The sequence below is a fragment of the Leptidea sinapis genome, chromosome 4, assembly GCF_905404315.1.
Source record: "Leptidea sinapis chromosome 4, ilLepSina1.1, whole genome shotgun sequence".
Taxonomy (NCBI): domain Eukaryota; kingdom Metazoa; phylum Arthropoda; class Insecta; order Lepidoptera; family Pieridae; genus Leptidea; species Leptidea sinapis.
The window spans coordinates 13,378,005-13,393,789 of NC_066268.1; the positions used below are offsets into that span (position 1 = coordinate 13,378,005).

A 15,785-nucleotide genomic window follows, 5' to 3' on the forward strand; every position below is an offset into this window, starting at 1 on the left:
TGGGTACCTTCAAAAAAAGCGCGTACACCTTCCTTAAAGGCCGGCAACGCTCCTGTGATTCCTCTGGTGTTTCAAGAGATTGTGGGCGGCGGTGATCACTTAACAACAGGTGACCCGTACGCTTGTTTGTCCTCCTATTCCATAAAAAGAAATATAATAGTTTCAGAAGTCGCACAATGAGACTGCAGCCTAAATTGTTCAAAGGCGCCTATCTGAATATGCCTCGTTACGTCTTCGATGATGACAGGACGTCTCAAACCACAGTGAATGATTACGTGCCGCTTGTGCGATCTCTACACAGAAACACATGTCATGAATTATGAGCATGGAAATATTTAGGCCTTGATTTATCAGGTTTCACATTAACAACATATTTTTTAGAGTCTCGTTTGATACTAACATTAATTTAATTTATACTACTATTATTCCACTTTATTTCAGTCCCGTCGTTAAGAGTTAATATAATAGATTAAACGGTTTGCTTGGCTTTTTTTTAAAGGAAAAAAAGGGACGAGACGAGCAGGACGCTCAGCTGATACTACAGCCCTACCCATTACAATGCAGTGCCGCTCAGGATTCTTGAAAATCCCAGAAATCCTGAGCGGCACTACAATTGCGCGGGTCACTTTGACACATAAGATGTTAAGTCTCATTTGCCCAGTCATTTCACTAGCTACGGCGCCCTTCAGACCGATACACAGTAATGCTTACACATTACTACTTCACGGCAGAAGTAGGCGCCGTTGTGGTACCTATAATCTAGCCGGCTTCCTGTGCAAAGGAGCCTCCCACTGGTAAACCGCGTTGTATGCCCTTTTATCTAAATACCAGGTAAAAGAGTGCGCAATATAGTCCAATAGTAAATTTCAAAAGCGTCATCAAAATTTTTTTCAATTTATGACGATATGAATAAGTTAAGTCAAAACTTTTTCGTAAGGTTTTGTAAAATTCTGTACAAATCTCTCAAACTATCAGTTTGGTATCGATAGATTTATTTTAATCGTAATATCAGTAAGGTCGATTGTAACATGAAATATAATAGTACTATACTAGAGACCGGATTATATGCAACAAAAAATGCCCAAAATATGCATGCATATGTATATACATACATGCAAGTAAAATAGCTAAAATATGCACGAAAATCTTTAAAAGGGGACTGAATATGCATACAATTAAAACGTAAAAAATAAAAAGTCATATTTTTTTTTTTTCAATTTTATAAAGGCTTGTACTGACAATCGTATTTGTGAAATAAACTTACAAGATACTACTTAGGTAACAATGAAACTTAAGATTTGCCTTTAAAAATATGTACTACTAAGTACTGATCTAAACGTTCTGTAGACAAATTGTGTCTACGATCGCTTAATAAATTTTTGTAAGCGGAAAAGGAGCGTTCTACATCTACTGAGGTTACTGGGCAGAATTTTAATTTGAGCTTACTATGAAAAGCATCGAACGATGAGCGAGATCGAGCGTAAATATGCATAATTATTATTTGTTTTTCTAAAATATGCAACTACCGCTGAAAAGGTGGTAAATATGCAAAAGCATATGCAATATGCATTTGCATATAATCCGGTCTGTAATAATAACAAAGTATCGAATGAGTCATATTATATTATCTGAATACCAGACATGATGAGAAGTAAGTAAGTTGAAAATAAAAATATACGGGTTACACTCCGGGAGATTCTTCTACCGGCACTCCGGAGTGCAATCCGTTTTTTTTAGAAGAACCAGAACTTCCATTATTCATAATTCAAATCATTTTAAGGCTCATGTTTTCCGCTGTTGATAAAAATAATAAAATCATTTAAAATGATATAATTCTAAAATGATGAAAAACAGCGTTGTTATTATTAATTACATTACTGGACTTAGAGCGATATTGTCCATAGGAGAAATTTATAATTTTTTGGATTTTGAGTAAAATTTTTGAAAATAAATTATTGCTGTAGCAGCGATTTCCTAGAATTTACAAGGAATTTGAAAATGATCGAACCAGTCAAAATAAAGTCGTGTATTTTTATGTGCAAAACGACTTGTTGTTGGAAGATGGAGAATTTTTTTTAAACTGGATGTACAAAGTTGCCAAGTTTGACATGATTTTATGAAAACCAAATAAACAAAACCCACACTAAATCCTGTCATATAACAAGCGCGGATGTATAGATGCAACTTTATAGACACACGATTTTGATAAAAAAATAAAAATAAAAGTCGAGTTAATAATAATAAATATATTTTAATTATAACTCAGCCTTGCCTTTACTATTTTCATCACATCATCTACTATCATCTATATATATATGTTATATTCATCAAGCACATCTCGCCTATAACTACATAGTTATAGGTGAGATGTGCTTGAGTCGTGAGGTGGCGAGAGGCGAGAGGGTCGCGGCACCTATTCCAAAAATAACAATAATCGTAACTAGAATTAGATTGTATAAAAATACGCAATTTTATACCTTTTAGTGCATATTATATCTATTGTTTTGGAATAGTGTTTTTGAAGTCGGTTATTTTTTTGTTAAAATATTATTTCTTATGTCTTTAGATTGTAATTACAATCTAGGTTTAGGCTAGTAAGCAATTTATTTGTAATTTAATTGACTAACTAGAAAGCACCTATAACAACTTTTCTGACAGTCTCTAATTTAATACAGGGAAGACCTGTGCCTTGTATTCAATAGATATTATAAGAATAAAAATACAGTATTTTCATGTTACACATTAAAGGCATAAAAAGGCATAAAAGGCATTTATTTTCTCAAAATTGATTCATTTAGAATTCTTTTTGATGTCATTTCTAATAACTACTAGATACTACTACCGCTTCGGAAACAAATGGCGCTTTGAGAGAGAAGAAGCGGCGCAACAAACTCTCTCAGCATTATTTTTTTGCGCTCTTTTCAATAAAAATATACAATATCGTACAGTCATTTCTATCGCTATAAAATAATCACAATCTAGTCCCAGGCTGTCCGATCATTTAGATATTCACCAGTGGAGGAATAGGATTTACGAAAGAGCCATTATTTTTATAAAATATTTAAATTTATTTATAGATAATGCCACTGTTGTGGCTGGGACTTTATTATAGAAGTGTATATATACTAGAGATGAAACGGATAGCAGTTTGGCCGGATACCGGATATTCGGCTATTCGGCCAACCATGTGGCCGAATAGCCGAATATCCGGCGGAACTTAGCCTTTTGGTGTATCGCACACACAAACACAGACTTGCGTAGGCGGCGCGCGAACTATCGAGTAGACTCGGTTAGATTCGGTTCTTTTCGTTAATGAGCGAAGTTAGCAACCTCTCAATGCAGAGAAATTAGTATTTATCCACCATAATTTGCCTTTAGTGCAGTATGAGTACTAATTAAATATTTTTTTTCTATTACATTCATTTACTATGGTGTGATTAAAAATTTATAACTAAAACTAATTATATTTCTTGAGTGATACTAAAACTAACTAAATAAAGCAAATAATTACTTAAAAATATATTTTTTTATACAGTTTTTTTTTAATTCGGCCTGATGCCTATCCGGCCTTGGCTTGGTAGTTATTCGGTATTCGGCCGGATAGTATTAGCGCCGCCGGATAGGCCGGATACCGGATAGTTACCGGATATTCGTTTCATCTCTAATATATACATTTAACCTTAAAGCTATTATGTATGTTATGAATCTATTATTTGTGTAGGTACCCCTCTGTTGAAAGTGATATGATATTTTCATCTCTCAATTAAATTTTTCCCGCTATTACACACAGGGGAAGAATAAAATTGCATGTCTGCCGTAACTTTTTAAATTGGCCAGGACTTTTTGAAAAACCTTTTACCACGAGAACCGTGAACTAACCGTTAATTATTTACTTATTTTGAATGTTTAAAACAACTGCAGACAATGGCGAATATATATGTACACTTAATTATTTTGGCTTGGGATTTATTATTAGAAACAATTAATACAGATAGTAATAATTATTATTTATTTGGCTTTTACCGGGATTTAGTTCGCGTGGAATAGTTACTTTGGGCAGAGTTTTTTATTTTTTGGGATACTTTTTTTATATGAAAATAAGGGACGAGACGCGTAGGACGTTCAGCTGATGGTAATTGATACGCCCTACCCATTACAATGCAGTGCCGCTCAGGATTCTTGAAAAACCCAAAAATTCTGAGCGGCACTACAATTGCGCTAGTCAACTTGAGACATAAGATGTTTAGTCTCATTTGCCCAGTAATTTCAATAGCTACGGCGCCCTTCAGACCGAAACACAGTAATGTTTACACATTACTGTTTCATGGCAGAAATACCATGTGGTGCCCAGTGGTACCCATAATCTAGCCGGATTCCTGTGCAAAGGAGCCTCCCACTGGTAAAAACTTTGCAAATAATATGCATACAAACTGCTCTTTCCGCTGCTGACGGCGCTCTTCTATGATACAGCGGATTTTCCTTGTCAATGTGGACATTCTTTTTAATAGTATTTCCCTGCAATCTTTAATCTCCTATTTCATGCCTATGTAGGTCAAAGTTTCAAAAATGCTCGATCAAAAATACTTATAAATTATTTCTTATCAATCTATACTAATATTATAAAGCTGCAGTGTTTGTTTGTTTGAACGCGCTAATCTCTGGTACTACTGGTCCGATTTGAATGATTCTTTCAGTGTTGGGTAGTCCATTTATCGAGGAAGGCTATAGGCTATGTTGTATATATGTATTTTTTTTCAAAATTAGGGATCCGTAATAAAATTGCTATTTTGTAACACAAGGTGTAAAATCGAAAACCTATTTTTGCGTGCGCTGCAAAAAGAATTGACAATAGAAAAAAATGATGTACAGGCAATATTTTATTACTTATAAAACTATCACGTGAATTATACTTTATATGGCAAAACAACGTTTGCCGGGTCAGCTAGTTGCGTTATAAAGTTTTATGGTGGCATCTTTGATAATGACGAACTTCCATACAAACTTCCATCCCCTATCTCAACCCCTCCATTTATTTATTCGGAATAAAAAGTAGCCTATGTCCTTTTTCAAGCTCTAGTCTATCTCTGTACTAAATTTCATCAAAATCGGTTCAGTGGTTTAGGCGTAACAAACAAACTTACACGCACATTTATAATATTAGTAGGGATGTATTAAATTCAAAGTAAAATAAACTTTATCCAATTAGGCTTATAAATATTTCTTTTAAATTACTGAATCCATCCATATGTTCGGAATAAACTAAGCTCGTGAGAAGATCATACAAGATTCTCACGGGGCACTCTTTTCAATCATTTGAAGTCAATTACTGAAAATTGATTTTTATTTACAATTATCTTTAATGAATGATCTACAAATTATATCTCTTTTTTAAGAAATACGGAGTTATAGTTATGAAAATCAATCATCTTAAGATTTCAACCCAGTACCACTTCTTGTTGCTAGATTGAAACCTACACACCTCGTATCACACCAACTGTTTAACTAACTTTCTAATAAAAATAAATTACTTTTACTACCACGTATACGAAAATGGTCTATGATATAATATGTAAAGCTGTGTTCTTACCCTTGCACATACTAAACCTTGTTCAATCTTCTACCGAGAACTCGTAATGTGTACCTAAGCATAATTTGTGTTTCGGTCTGAAGGGCGCCATAGCTGGTGAAATTACTAGGGCAAATGAGACTTAACTTGTTATGACGAGCGCATTTATAGTGCCGCTCAGAATTCTCGGGTAATTCAAGAATCCTAAGAGCGGCACTGTATAATGCAATATAATTGGCAGGGCGTGTCAATTACCATCAGCTGAACGTCCTGCTCATCTCGTCCCCTATTGTCATTAAAAAAAAAACAATTATTGCTACTGTATTCTTATTTTACTATGTACCAAAAGTTTGTTACTTCTATTTATATATAGATTATATATTTATATAGATATTACTATTGTTTTCCTGTTTTCGAAGGTATTGTCGACATGGGTAATGTCGTCAAGATTTGGATGTGCGTGGATGAAAGTTCATTGAAAACTGCACTGTTTTTTACCGCACAGATTGCACGCAAATCGCAATATACGCTTTTTAAACGCTTAATATAATAGTAAATTGAGAATTCATCAGTGATCAACGACCTAATCGCCTCGCATTAAGTTCTCGGTGTAACGCAGCGGAAAAAATCCTTTTCCAACACGCGCCGAGAGGAAGTTACACGCAACTTCGCACCAGGAGTTCAGAGAGCCACCAGCTGCAGACCATCGCGCCTAGGATCTCAGGTACGTCGGCTTATTATTAAGCCATGACTGATTTGGCAATTTTAATAATATAATATGTTTTCATACGCACTTGCTAATACATATGTTGGTGGTAAGGATGATAATATCCAAGTTTATGGCGTGTTGTATAGAAGTAGATTTAGACAGTAGGAATTAGGTCAAACGGCTCTTTGGAACACTCTCGAGATGAATAGAAGACTATGAATTAATAAAAAGACGTAGGAATCTATATATATAAAAATGAATTGCTGTTCGTTAGTCTCGCTAAAACTCGAGAACGGCTGGACCGATTTGGTTAATTTTGGTCTTGAATATGATTATGATGAATAAATACTTTTGTTTTTCCTTTGATGTGTCCCCCGTCGTTCAGAAATCATAAATAATAGTTTAAAATGAATAGTTAATTAGAGTTTTAATATATTTCTAAATTTCTCAGCAAGTAAAATATAAACTTAATTTTAGTTATGTAAAGTTAACTTAAGTTTTGTCATAAGAAATAAAGAGTTTTATAAGTACCACGTGCTTAATCATGTATGTACGCGGACGTCGTCGCGGGTATCAACTAGTATACAATAAAAAAATATTTCTCATCTCTTTAATAATCTCGTGGGAGATAGAAAGCCTTTATATAAAACATGGCATGAGTCTTTGGAGTCCATTAATAATGGTAAACTGAGGTTTATTTCGCATACAAATCAGTTTCATTAGAGCAGCCCAAAAAAGGGTAAAATTACCCAGGGAGTACGTCAGTAAAAGTGTTATAGACACTGCATACTAATTCTTTACTCTAATTGTAACTTTCTTTGTTGTACTACTAGCTAACATCCAAATTTGTATAACCATAGTACATACTTGGATTTAATTAAGTCTTTATTGTGGGAAGCTAGATTGGTGACAATCCAATTTATATAATTTCCAAAATGTTTATTATAATGTTGTAAACGGCCAATGCACAAGAGTTGCTTTCTAAGTAATTTTATACGTTCAGGGGGCCTACGATGGTCGGCCCTCTGAACTAAAGTTGATGAACTTTTAATAAGCGATGCGATTCAGATGCAGTTCAGTTTAGGTACCTAAACTGAATCACTAAAATTCGTACCATGAAGTGCCTTTTACCGAATGGCGTTTTGATCGCTTATGAAGAATGAACGAAATAAATTTTTCTGTGGCCCGCGGTGTGAGAAAGAGATGACGCGCTACAGTCGTTGCAGAAGTTTGTCTCTCTTACTCGAACCTATGCGCTGCGTTGCGAAACCTAAAATGATATCATTTTAGCGGTTTTTTTGCATAGAAAATACTAAAAATACATTTTAAAATTGCGTTTTATAGCGTCAAATTATAAACCATTAAGCCATTTTTTGTACTTATTAAATAATAGTAATATAAATAAACATAGTTCTTTAAATTACATATTAAATGTTTGCTTAGGTGTTTTCGTAAAAATAACGAGTTATGAACGCACCTCCATTGATGTTTGATTTGACAGGACCACAGAGTACATTTTTTTAAATTCGTTCTTGCGAACAGGCTATAGCCCGGGCCCTTACTGCCTCGTCTTTAATATTTTCATGTTTGGTACTTATTTTCAGTATTTTGTTTTACAAAAAAGTCCAATAAAGTCTCCATCAAATCCAGTAAAGCAGTTCATTTTAGGTTGTCAATTGAATCGCAATAAGAGTTCATGGTAGGGCCTGCAGTACTGATCAGATTGATTCCAATTTACTGTTATTAAATTTATAAAGTGCTAATAGCATGTTGTACCATCGTAATCCATTGAAGAAATATTAATTATATCAATGAAATACGGCTCTCAGATAATCATTAAATGATGGTTTTTAGGGCTGTACTGGGTTCATTAAATATTCCGCCGAATATATCTGTGTGCCAACTGTTATTCAAGGCGTAGGTATTGTCAAAATTTTTATAAAATCAAAATCAAAACGTTTATTGAACTCATAACATTGATTGACAATGTCTTAAGTTCAGTCATACACTTCATTTCATAATAATAAATAAATAATGTCAAACAGATAAAGTTAAAATCAAACAAATGAAATAAGTAATATAAATAACATCAAACAATTAAAATCACATATAAAATATACATGTCATCTGTGGACAAGTTTCTGCAGAGAAGCACATAGCACGTTTAGGATGCAGTATAATGCAATGATGCATTCCACATTCTAATGAAATTGCCAAAGTACATTTTTGCGTCCGCCGGTGTCGACTCTTTTGAGATAATTTGATCCAGAATTGCTTCTTTTTGGTTACGCATTCGCTCGTCGGCAGTGGCGTGCATTGGTTTTCTAGCAAGGTAAGCACTGTAGATCTAACTAGTCGTAGAACCGCGCTCTAGTCTGACAGTACTAGGTTTTGAAATCTACATACATCTACATAGGTGTTTCGCATGTAGTTTCCGTACCATATGGTCAACCTAATATTTTAGTTTGTGTCATTCGAGGAACAAGTATACCTAAAACTGTATAAATAAAAATTATTTGTTATTAAATATCTAAGATTACACGTACTTTTTACCGCCATCTAGCGGTAAACACCCACACTGCAATCATTTACTGTCAAACCTAAAATTTCATGCGTTTATATCTGATAATATTTATACTTTTAATTATTTTAAAACTCTAAATAAAGTAATATTTTTTTCGACACCATTGTGGCTTCGAAAAAGTACTTTAAACTCAACTCACAGAGAACTTTTGTATAAACCACCTTCCTTAAAGGCCGGCAACGCTCTTGTGATTCCTCTGGTGTTGCAAGAGAATGTGGGGGGCGGTGATCACTTAACACCAGGTGACCCGTACGCTCGTTTGTCCTCCTATTCCATAAAAAAAAGACTCAAGTTATATAACTTTTTTTGTACTTATGACCTCCTAATAGCACAGCGCTGTCGGCTTCATAGTTCATATTATAATTTTAATACTCTTTAATCCTTTAGTTTTTCTAGATAATATTATTATACCTACTTGATATATATATTAAATTCACTTACCACTACTTTTGCCACAATAACATTAGTTATGTATGGGCCGGTCCAACGGTAATTTTTCACCAACACAAATATCTCAAAAATGCATGAAATCTCGTAAAAGTATAACTGGTCTATTAAAAGAAACAATTTTAATTTTATTTATTATTGAAACCAGCAGTACCTATATCATAGCCGGCACACTAATTTAATTTCTCTATTACTTATATTTTTAAAACCCAATACCTATTTTAAACACAAATCACACACCAACTTTTAATTAATCACAGTAAAACTTAACACGGGTCACGGATGACGGAATGAATTATAATAAAAATAAAATACTATTTATTAATCAATGAATATACCTATTTACTGAAATGATAGGTACTCATGAAGACAAAAAACCGAAATAGCCATAAACTCATAATATGGAGGGAGTGAGACAGATGGCGGGTAATCGGTTTATCTCGCTACAAATCGTAAGTAGGCATGCCTACCTAGCCGCCCATACATTGCTGAATATCGTTCAACTGTGACCAATACTTTTCTAAATAAGATCTATGAAATACTCGTTGCGTCGTATAGGCATTTTTGGGACTGCCTACCGCACGAATGTAGTATGTATTTAGATACATAGCTAGCGTAAGGAAATATTGAATGAGTCGGTGTTCACTAGAAGTTTGGTTATACAATAACGGAAGCAAATTAAACTTAATCAACTTTATTATTAAATATTTTATTTTTATTATATATTGAGTAACTCTGTTTATTTATTTTATTTAATACTTTCATAACGAGGTAGGCAATGCCTAAAGGCATATATGGAATGCACGCCCCTGCTCGTCGGGTAATACTATCCTAAATACCCTCTATGACTTGGACTGTCCCATTTTTAAATACTGGCCTAATGTACTGGAATGAAAAAAAATCCCAAACTCGGTTTCATACTGGAGCTAGTTCCGTCTTCATTAACTAAAGTGTTCGACGTCATCTTATCACATTATAACCCTTAAAATTTATAATCCCTTATCAAACAATTAAGAATATTATCGCAAACTGTGAAATCTCTTAGTCATCAGTTCCACTATGTCATTTTTAACCGACTTCAAAAAAGGAGGTTCTCAATTCGTCGGTATTTTTTTTATGTTTGTTACTTCAAAATTTTCGACTGGGTGAACTGATTTTGCAGCTGGTGCTTCTCGTGTAGTCCCATTGTAATTTGGTCCGGATCTGACAGTGGCATCCACGAGAAAACCATAAAAGTCTTAAATTTGCTATACATACGTATAGCAAAGTGGATGATAAATTTACGAATAACTCAATATCGCGCCAACTGATTTCGATGATTCTTTTTTTATTAGAAAGGATATATGTACTCCAAAGATAGTTTGGTGAGAGTTTGGTTAGGTTCTGATTACGGAATCCATGGTAAAGTAACGGAACTATTCAATTAAGCGCTTACGTTCTTTGCTGCATTGAAAAATTTTGTATATCTACACATATTTAGACAAATTCTTAGTTAGTGTACTTCAAATTCACTAAAAATCAAAAACTAAAAAAAAAATTTAACAAAAAAACCAACCGCCTTCAAAAACACTATTCCAAAACAATAGATATAATGTGCATTAAAAAGTATAAAAATAATTGCGTATTTTTATACAATCTAATTAATAAATCTAATTCTAGTTATTATTTTTGTAATTTTTGGAGTCGGTGTCATCCAAGATAGGTTTGTGATTACACACTATATATAGGTATGATGTGCTTGAGTCGTGAGGAGGCGAGAGGCGAGAGCGGGTCGCGGCGGAAGGACACAGATTCCAAAAATAATAATAATCCTATCTAGAATTAGATTTATTAATTAGATTGTATAAAAATACGCAATTATTTTAATACTTTTAGTGCATATTTTATCTATTGTTTTGGAATAGTGTTTTAATAAAAATACGCAATTATTTTAATACTTTTTAGTGCATATTATATCTATTGTTTTGGAATAGTGTTTTAATAAAAATACGCAATTATTTTAATACTTTTTAGTGCATATTATATCTATTGTTTTGGAATAGTGTTTTTGATTGTTTTTTTGTTATATTTTTTTTTTCAGTATACAAATGCTAGATTTGATGCTGAAAAACATAAAATTTCAGAATTGAGGCAATTGCTATTGCAATATTTGCAATTGCAATTCCAAATCTAATGACTGATCAGTATTCTTTACAATGGATCAACCAGGAAGCCTCTTTTAATTAAAAACAATATCAAATATGGCTGACTATCCTAAAGAAACGTACATAAACTGCCATTTTTTAAATCGGTCTAGTAGTTGTTACATCGGTTGTCAGTATGCCCTGATTGGGATCTTGGTAAAATCTATGTCTACATTGTTAGTTGTACTGCGTATATAGGTATGTGTGCTGTAGAAGATAGTGTAACTGTAATATTCAAAATACTAAGGAGCTAATTCAAAGTGTGATTTTTTTTATGATAATTAGGGTCAAGACGAGCTGGACGTTAAGCTGAAGGTAGTTAATACGCCCTGCTCATTACAATGCAGTACCGCTCAGTATACTGGAAAAGCCCGAAAGTTCTGAGCGGCACTACAACTGCGCACGCCACCTTGAGACATAAGATGTTAAGTCTCATTTGTCCAGTAATTTCACTAGCTACAGCACCCTTCAGATTGAAACACTATAGTGATAATATTTCAATCGAAACTGTATACAATCACAATAGATATTATTATTATGATTTGGGGATTTCAATGCACTTAAATCCTAGGATCTATTGTGCCTCCTTATTGCGCTAGCGCGCCTGCCCTCATTTCAAAAGTTAAGGAGGAGAATCGAGGCTACAGACTAGGTGTAACAGTGCCGGGATTTAAATTATATCCTCCGAGGGTCCAGGCAGGTACGTCCTCTGCTTTAAGGGAAGATGTTTTACGACACCCTAGCCTGATTCCTCCAATGGCTTCGCATTCCAGAAGAATGTGTATGGGGTCTTCAGTAGCTTCGCAGCAGAATCTGAACAGGTTTGATTCTCTGAGACCCATTCTGGCTAGGTGCCCATTCAGCTTGCAGTGGCCTGAGAGGAACCCCGAGAGGGCTCTCAATTGTGTCCTGGCCAAGCCTATGCATTTTTTGGCACGCTTACGTTGATAGTTGCCTGGGAGCAACTTAGCTTGCCGATGGCCTGGTAGCGAGGACCAGTAACTGGCTGCCTCCAGCATTTCTTGATTCCTTAGGACATTGCGGATAAGAGATTCTCCGGCTCCACAATAGGGTTCAGGGCCTATGAAGGGGAATGAGGCTCCATCCGTAGCTATCACAATAGATACAAATAATTACCTTTTTTATCTTGCTATTATATCTCAGAGATATACGCTAATATGCTGTAAGTTTAATGGTAATCCGATGTCTTACAATATTTGAACTGAAGTACAATTTTCCATGCGATTAGCGTTACGTGAAGCACGATACAAAAAGATATTGATGAAAGTTTGTTGCGTCGCAACATTTGTCAATTGTCACGTTTCTTTTCAGTTTCTACTTCGAAGCTCGTCGAAGCATCATTAATATTGTCGAGCTTTCCTTTATTGTCGGTTGGAATTTAACCTAGTAAACTTAGATTAAGGATTAAACTCTGCTGCGCTCCAACTAGGTACCGCAGGCGTAGTCGCAAAGTGCGGCAACTAATACTACGCCCAAGTGCGCGTACTCGAGCCAGTCTCGAACAATGTGTGAAGTTGACGTGTCACATGTTCTGTTAAACTTTTTTAATAATTAAAATGCCGTGCTGCGTAGTAAAACTTTGTAAAAATAATACTACAGGAAATAAGAAAGACACTGGGATTACATATCATCAGTAAGTATTTTGTATTTTATTAATTTGAATGTAAAATAACACGAATTGTATGTTACCATTGAGTGTCACGAGTGAGTGCCACTCACACAAGCATCTAATGGTTGCTAAAAAAGCTATTGTTCTTAGGTAGTGCGGTATCCAATTGGAACGTAGCGGAGATAAATCCTTCATCTAAGGTATTTAACTACTGAAAAATAATTATACAAATTCTGTCAAAAGTCTAAAATAAAATTAAATAAATAAAATGTATTCCCGAGTGATTCCGTTATTTATATCTCAACAATAAACTACGATAACATACAAAATTAAATTTCTATTTCGTGGACCGAAATACTTTCTAAACTTGATGATACTCATTCTAATGCTTTGCCGATACAACCTCAGTCGCTATGTTTTTTGTAATGAAAATAAGGGACGAGACGAGCATTACGTTCAGCTGATGGTAATTGATACGCCCTGCCCATTACAATGCAGTGTCGAAGGATTCTTGAAAAAACCCAAAAATTCTGAGCGGCACTACAATTGCGCTCGTCACCTTGTGACATAAGTTGTTAAGTCTCAGTTGCCCAGTATTTTCACTAGCTACGGCACCCTTCAGACCACTACTTACCTACATACTGTAAAGAACCATACTTATCTATATTTAATGCACAATGTATTTAAGGTATTTACATGGATAATGTATAGTACTGTATTGCTTAAAATCGCTTCGTAAATAAGCCATTATTTCTCGTAAAAAGTCAAGGATAAGAAATGGTTATTGTGGGTTATCCCTAAGAAAGAGAAATACGAGTATATCACTGTGGACTTTATTTTAGACCTTTTTAAAGTGAACAATACTCTAATAGATTATTTGATCAATCTCGTAGGGTTCAGCTAGTGTTTGCAGTGTAAGCGCAAAAAAAGTAGGTTCAACATCAGACTAGAAGCCTCTTAATTTATCAGTCTTTCTCTACTACATTATGCATGTTTTATACATACAAACCTTCCTCTTGAATCACTCTATCTATTTAAAAAAACCGCATCAAAATCCATTGCGTTGTTGTAAAGATACAAAGGGAACAGCAGGAAGCGGCTTAGTTGTATACTATGCAGTGATGATGGAACATTGGTGTGATTCTTGATGTGTTGCAAGAATGCCTGTTGCATGATCAGATGACCCTCGTATATAAAACCATAAAACTACCTAACCCTTTAGTATCAGTGAAAAAGATTAAAATCTTATATAATGTTATTGTTGTAACTACGTAACTTTTGGAATTTACGTAATCTTGTGAACATAATTGTTAGTTTAACATGTTTTGTTGCAGCTCTGTGCTATGTACCTACAAATTAAATACAATTAAGTTATCTGCAACTTGCACGTACGTTGTCTGTATATTTACCAATTAAATTCATAATGTAGATGAATATATTAATTTAATTTATTTTTCTTTATTTATTTAACCACAACAAGACAAATGAATAAAACGTCAAAATGCAAACATGCAAAGCAATTTACCAAAATAGCAAACTTGTAGCATATAGTAAGATAACAGACTTTAATAGATAAAATAGAGATAATACTGTAATTTTAATTTTGCTGTAACATTGGTTAGTTAGTTTCTTATTATGCTTGTAAAAAACAATTTTTATTAATTATTACCAAAATTTTCAATTCTAAATGTAATTTTGTTGCGGTCATGGCCGAAACAACATCCAAGTATATGCTAATGCTTATTTTACAAAAACCCGTTATTTTCAAAGTATACAAAATGATGCCGGTTTTCAAATCATCTCTATGTTTTTGTTTTTTTTTATTGCGCAGAATAAGTACGACAATAAGGTTAATCTTAACATATTGTTAAATTTGTCTATTGTCACGGAATGGGTCGTTATAAAATGACAGCAACTAAGCACGCTAAAATTACAGGGTCTTAAAGTGTCCGCGTTGGGTGGGTATATTTAAATAAGTAATTTAATAGTACATTATTGCAAAGGTTAGGAAGTAGGCAATTGCAAGTCCAGTATAAGTTTGTAGGCCGAGCCGTAGACGTGGATTTCACTAAATACGAGACAGGCAATTGCCATTTCCCGCCGTGGCGTATACAGTGCTTTTCTCAAAATAATGCAAAACAAACACACTTTTTTATATAATATAAATTAAGAGTAGTTAAATTCACATAATTTTTGAAGTTTATGCCGTTTTTAACATGAACTGTACATTTCGGCATGGAATAAATTGCCCATAATGTAGATGGCTTTTTGATGGCTTTTAAGTTTTAGATCTCTTATTAAAATACGCCAAAAATACTGTTTCGGAGAAAATGTTCACTTTTTTCTAATTTATATTTATTAAGTAGGTATGTAAATAACAAATCAAAACGAATTTTCAGCTTTGCCGCCGATTTTTTTATCATCTGTACCGACAGGCAAACGCAAAGAGACTAAGGTATGCCAAGAATGACAAAAGAGATCCGGTCAAAGAGTATTTATTAACGACAGCACGCCGTTTCATACAACATTGCAGTAGCGTTGTAATGTTCCAAATTCAAAAACGCTCCTGCAATGGATTTGATTTTTTTCGTCCGAAAATACGATACTCCGCGTGTTCTTTCTTCGAAAATGACAATATGCACATGCATATTTTTCATGCATTCACA

General features: G+C 34.1%; 1 protein-coding gene across 2 annotated transcripts in view; it reads left to right on the top strand.

The window, feature by feature from the left end:
- Positions 1-9,143, top strand: part of LOC126979898 (endonuclease/exonuclease/phosphatase family domain-containing protein 1-like) — a 301,297-nt gene extending 292,154 nt beyond the window's left edge. Inside the window, exon 7 of one of the 2 annotated variants that reach the window (XR_007732909.1) lies at positions 9,102-9,143. The gene's annotated coding sequence lies outside the window, so the exon portion shown is untranslated. Of the gene's footprint in view, positions 1-7,718; positions 7,821-9,101 lie in introns of those variants that run through there. The other variant, XR_007732911.1, reaches the window with a different exon arrangement.
- The last annotated feature ends 6,642 nt before the right edge of the window (positions 9,144-15,785 follow it).